The following is a 6761-nucleotide window of genomic DNA, read 5'->3' as shown; positions in this document are numbered from 1 at the left end:
CGGCTTCACAATAGCAGATCATCCGCAGCAAGTTCCTTGACCAGGGCAGTCAGCACTTATTCTGCCAGCAGTTATCGCGGGATTTGATGTCTCTCGAGTGTTCATAGACGGCGGCAGCAGCTTAAACCTTATGTATGCAGATACATTGAGGAAGATGAACATATCCTTAGCAAACTTGAAACCAACAGACACAAGGTTCCACGGCATCACACCGGAGAAACCAAGTTATCCACTGGGAAAGATCAATCTCGACGTTCAGTTTGGGACCCGAGAAAATTATAGAATCGAGAGGCTCGAATTTGAAGTCGTGGATTTTCCGTCGCAATACCACGCTCTGTTGGGACGACCAGCATATGCTAGATTTATGGCGGTGCCACACTATACATACCTGTTGTGGAGGATGCCTGGACCAAAGGGACCAATCACAATCAAAGGAAGCTTCGCCTTAGCCGATAAGTGCGACAAGGATTTTCACCGGTTGTCGAAACCTTCGGGATGCAAGCTGAGTACTTGGCGTCAAAAAGCATGACTGATTACGACGCATCGCCAGACGTTGGAAGGCCAAACAAAGAATCAACTTTCGGTACCGAGAAAAATTCAAAAGAAGTGCGATTCACCCGACAGGACCCGAAAAAGACGACATCTATCGCAAACGACATGGATATTGCATAGGAAAGCGCGCTCGTCGAGTTCCTCCGTGAGCACTGGAAAATCTTCGCATGGTGTCCAGGTGACATGCCAGGAGTACCAGGGAACTTGCCGAGCACCACCTAAACTTGGATCGATGGCGAGACCAATCAAACAACCTTTGCGGCATTTCTCGGAACCAAACCGCAAAGCCATGCTGTCGAAATTAATCGACTACGAGAAGCTGGTTTTATCAAAGAGATATTCCACCGAAGCCACATGGGTAGCAAATCCTGTCTTTGGTGCCGAAGAAAAACACTAAGGTCCTTCGCATGTGCGTCGACTTTACGTGTCTCAATAAACATTGTCCAAAGGATCACTTTCCCCTCCCGAGGATCGATCAAATTATCGACTCCACGGCTGGATGTGAACGTCTTTCCTTCCTGGATGCATATTCTGGTTATAACCAGATCAGATTGAAAGAAGAAGATGAAGTAAAGACCGCGTTTATTACACCTTACGGCGTGTTTTGCTACAGAACAATGCCCTTTGGTTTAAAAAATGCGGGAGCAACATATCAGAGGATGATGCAGAAGTGTTTGGCGACACAGATCGGAAAAAACGTACAAGTATACATCGACGATGTCGTCATAACGTCAAAAAAGGGGACAACACTGATCGAGGATCTCAAAGAAACTTTTGATAACCTCGACAAATTCTGCCTGAAGCTGAACCCGACGAAGTGTTCCTTTGGCGTCCCAGCGGAGAACTTACGGGGTTTCTAGTCTCAGCAAGAGGGATTGAAGCAAATCCCGACAAAATACAAGCTATCGTAACAATGAGGAAGCCAACAAAGTTGAAGGAGATACAACAGCTAACGGGGCGAGTCGCAGCTTTGAGTAGATTCGTCGCTAGGCTGGGAGAAAAAGCGTTACCATTTTACGCTTTGATAAAGCAAGGAGATAAATTCCAGTGGAACGAAGAAGCCGACAGAGCTTTCGAGGATTTGAAGCGCACAATCTCGACACCACCAATTTTGGTGGCGCCAAAATTAAGGGAACCTCTCCTGCTGTATATCGCAGCCACGCCCCAAGTGGTGAGCACGGTGCTAGTTGTTGAAAGGGAAAAAGAAGGAAAACTCCACGGCGTGCAGAGGCCAGTATACTTCGTCAGCGAAGTTCTATCGCCCTCAAAACAAAGGTATCCTCAGTACCAAAAGATAGCATATGGAGTGTTCACGACAGCACGAAAATTGCGCCACTATTTTTCGGCACATCCGATCATAGTGGTCAATGAAGCTCCCTTGTCAAATATACTGAACAACCCAGAAGCTACGGGTCGTGTCTCCCTTTGGGGAATAGAACTTTCCCCTCGGGACATCACGTATGAAAAAAGAAAAGCAATAAAGTCGCAAATACTGCCGGACTTCATCGCAGAGTGGATGGAGTTGCAAAATACAGGACCTCCAGATTTGTCGAGAACCTGGACCATGAACTTTGACGGGTCCAAAAGACTAGAAGGAGCTGGCGCAGGAGTAGTACTCATATCACCTGAAGGCGACAAGTTGAAGTACATCCTTCGGATGACGTTCCCTAACGCATCTAACAATGAAGCAGAATATGAGGCTCTCATACACGGGATGAAGATGGCGAAAGCCTGCGGCGCAACTCGATTAAAAATTTTTGGCGACTCACAGTTGGTGGCTCAGCAAGTTATGAACCAATGTGACGCAGTCAATGATAGCATGATGGCATACAAGGAGGTGTACAACGAGCTCGAGAAGTTGTTCGATGGATGCGAAGTAAATCATATTAGCAGATTGAGCAACGACGAAGCCGACGTTCTTGCAAACATCGGGTCGCAATGCCTTGCAGTCCCGCGATGTGTATTCTGGGAAGAGATAACAGAGAGGTCCACCAAATCAACAAAATCAAAAAAGAAGGAGAAGAAACCCTCGGGGGCTACCAAGGAAAAGCAAGAAGAAGAAGAAGAAGATCAGGACCTGGTCATGATGATACAGACACCGTGGATGCAGCCGTACATATCATACATCCTCAGGAAAGAAATACCCGACGATCCAGTTGAGGCAAGGCGAGTAATTCGACGCTCCAAAGCTTTCACGGTGGTCAAAGGAGAACTGTATAAGCGAAGTATTTCAGGCGTCTTGCAAAGGTGTGTTACACCCGAAGAAGGAAGAATAATTCTGAAGGACGTACACGAAGGAATATGTGGCCACCACGCGAGTAGTCGAGCTATTGCAGCCAAGGTCTTTCGGGCAGGATTCTACTGGTTGACAGCAATCGAGGACGCCAAGGACATAGTAAGAACTTGCGACGCGTGTCAAAGGTTTGCCGCAAAACCTCACTCTCCAGCAGCAGAGCTAGCACCAATACCATTGTCATGGCCCTTTGCTCAATGGGGACTTGATATGGTGGGCAAGTTACACAAATCCTGGCCAGGAGGAAAGGAGTATATGCTAGTAGCTGTCGACAAATTTACAAAGTGGATAGAAGCGAAGCCGATAAATTCACCAGACGGAGCATCCGCAGTAAAATTCATAAAAGGCCTCGTTTTCAGATTTGGAGTGCCCCACAGCATCGTCACAGACAACGGCAGTAACTTCACATCCCACGAATTCAAAGATTATTGCGAAGAGGTGGGTATCAAGTTGCACTTTGCGTCAGTTGCACATCCTCAAACCAATGGGCAAGTCGAGAAAGCCAATGGCATCATCTGCAATGGCATCAAGAAACGCTTGTTAGGACCACTGGAAAAAGCTCGGCATACCTGGCCAGAAGAACTACCAAGTGTGTTGTGGAGCATCCGAACAACACCAAACACAGCAACACAGGAAACTCCGTTTTTCTTGGTTCATGGAGCAGAAGCAGTACTACCAATCGAGATAGAGCACAACTCTCCACGTGTCGTCGAATATGACGAAGAAGTGTCGAGAAAAGCACTAGAAGACGACGTGGACGCACTTGATGAAGCCCGAGACGAAGTATTGTCTCGGGTAACCAAATACCAACAGGACTTGAAGAATTACCACAGTCGACGTTTGCGGCCAAGATCTTTTCAGGTGGGAGACCTAGTTCTTCGGCTCACGCAAAAAAGTCATGAAAAACTCGAGTCACCATGGCTTGGCCCTTACATTGTCACGGAAGTAATCGGAGGAGGAGCATACAGGATAAAGGACAAGAAGACAGGGGTGGAGGAACCAAACCCCTGGAACGTGGCGCAACTCAGGCGGTTCTACGCCTAGAGTCGAAATATAGTCCTTGTAAAACTTCAATATACTGAAACGCCCGCGAGTTTTCAGACGCACTCTTTTCCTTTTTCGGGGCACCGAGTGGGGCCGGAGAAGGTTTTTAATGAGGCAGGCTCGCGGTGCTGCAATATAATAAAGATAGTGTCAATATACCTTTCTCTTTATCGACATGTTCAAAGTCTTCGCTCCGACGAATTTCAATATAGTCCATCAAAAAAGAAAAAACCTTGCCTTGGTATTAAAATACCTCGTGAGTCAGTAAAAATACAAAATAGTACTCAATAAAGAAGCTCGGGGGCTCATATTCGTCATAAATATATAAATGCCTTGGTTCAAAACCTCGCAAATATATAAATACAGTAAAGAGTCACCGAAATACTCGGGGGCTAGACGAACAGAGAAATATAATGATTGCTTTACAATATAGTCATAGATTACAAAGAAGAAGTATCTACAAGAGGAAAATAACTAGTCTTGATTCAATATGTCATCAAGAGTAACTCTGTTTTCTTCAGGAGCAGCACCAAGAAAAATCGGCATAATGGCCATCGGCAAAAAAGTCGGCGTCCATCCGAAGAAGGTCCTCAATCATTTCTTCGGCTATAGGCGTAACCTTCGTGTTAATCCTGTCAACACCAACTCTTCGACGTTGTACCTTTTGATGAACTTTTGCGACAACTTGGGTAAGGTCAAGATTTGAGTGGCAGATCTGGAGCATGATAAGAGCAAATGCGGCGCCGGCTACAGTTGAGCTTTGACAAAATCATGGATACTGCCAGCATCCTTGAATCTTTCCATCAATTCAGGGAGAGTTTTTGGTTGGACGTTCCGAGGAAACATGGAGTTGTAAACCATGGACAAGGTCTTGGTACAGAAGTCAAGGAAATCGCGAGTTTGAGAGGTGCGATCTTGGAATCTGACAATTTGTCGGGTCCTCTCTGGGGTAGCCCAAAACAAAGAACCATGGTCCAGGGAAAGGTTAACAAGGAGGTTCGTCCTAGCATTTACCCTCTCTTCCTCGGCAGCAGCATCAGTAAAGGAACCTATCAAAACAACGAAGGGGAAACCTTTAAGAGACATAGCATGAAGATGAAAGATATCGGAGGATGAAGCAAGCATACCCGACATATCTGCACTGGCTTCATTCATTAATTCGAGCATGAAATTTTCTCGAGTGGTCGCCTTTTCAGCCTCGGAAGCAGCAATTTCCTTAGCAGCCACGGCCTCGCGAGCTTGCTGAAGAGCAACTTTTTCGGCTTCAGATGACTTACGAGATTGCTCCATCATCACAAGTGTTTGCTTCTTCGCATACTGAAGTTGCTGTCGAAGCTCATCCAGTTCTTGCGACAAGGTATCGTCGACAGGTGCAGTATCAGCAAAAGTTCTCCTCGCGCGAGAAGAAGAAGGCGAAACATTGGAAGGAGCGGAAGATGGAGTATAGTTATCAAATATCAACTGAAATTTAAACAAGACAACATCAAACAACAAGCAAAGATAGAGTTTTCATTAATCTCTTGGAATAATTACAAGGGCATTACAGTGAAGCTAAGGAAGTACGTGTCGCCAAATGACTACTTTGGCGACAAGAGCAAAAGAAATAGAAAGAAAAACAGAGGCATGCAACTAGACCTCCGGCCTTGACGAGCTAGGAGTCGACGCTGGTTTAATCCCGAGATAGGCCAAGATCTTCTTTGTGTTGGGCTTGGCTGCCTTGATCAGCGACCTCCACCTTGATTGCTCTATCTGTTCGGTGTCGCCAACTTTCATCCAGTCGATAGTTTGTTGACTGTCAGCAACCAAAGCGACAGTGTTCTCAACGGCAACCTTCATATTTTCTTGGCGCATCTTCAGTCCAAGGTCTTCCGATGAGTTGAACATCTTGGCAAGGTTGAGGAAAGTCGCAGGCTCCTCTTTCTTCGGGAAGAAGTAGGGGAACAATGCCGACAACACTGCGCTAGCATTCGACACACCTTCACGAATCTCGGATCCATGAAGCTCCAAATAGGAAAGTGCGTCAAGGACAGGGTCATTGACAGGATTCGTCAGATCAAAATCCTGGTTTGTTTGGGCTGTCAAGGAAACAAAGCATTAGTGAAAAGACAGGAAACAACGATTCTCATAAAAATAGAAGGGGTCAGCAAAATTACTAAAAGTGCGGCGACTCTGAGTTTTCAGGCGCTTGAGGATTCCTTCTTCACGAGAAGCTTGCGCAGCTTTGTGCTCATCCAAGGCAGCTGTAGCATCCTCAAGTTTTTTCTGCAGTTCCTCGACACCAGCAGCTTTCGCCTTGGCTTCATTAGCTTCGGCCTTGGCTTTGCTAGCAGCGAGTTCGGCTTTCTTGCGAGCCGCCTCACTTTGCTCAAGTTTTCGAGCAAGTGCGTCGGCACGTTCGTTGGCCTCTGCAAGTTTCTCTGTCGAGATATAAAAAAAAAGAGAGAAGAAAGATCAAAAATCGCGACAAGCAACAGGAGCAAAAAGTCAAGGAAAAAACGGCAAGTTTAAAGGTCGTTACCTTCGGCTCTGTTAGCATATTCACGGTACCCAATAAATTGGGAGCCGATGCGGAGAAGCTCTTTGATCATGGGCTATTCAAGGTGAACACAGCAAGAGAAACATCGGCATGAAAAAGAGAGAAGGCGTAAAAAAAAAAAAAAAAAAAAAAAAAAAAAAAAAAAAACAAAACAAAATAAGGAAAATATAGAGGTCGACAAGCTTACATCATCTACGAGCAGAGTCGACGAACTGCCCAACTGAGGGGCAGGTTCAACAATTTTTTCAACCCTTGTCCTTTTTGGTGAAGGAGCAAGGGGGCTTGATGCTGGAGTAGTGGTGACGACGTTTTGTTGAGGAGGCGAGTTTTCTTCTC

This window comes from Lolium perenne, chromosome 7 (assembly GCF_019359855.2).
Source record: "Lolium perenne isolate Kyuss_39 chromosome 7, Kyuss_2.0, whole genome shotgun sequence".
NCBI lineage: Eukaryota > Viridiplantae > Streptophyta > Magnoliopsida > Poales > Poaceae > Lolium > Lolium perenne.
This window is presented reverse-complemented; position numbering follows the sequence as displayed.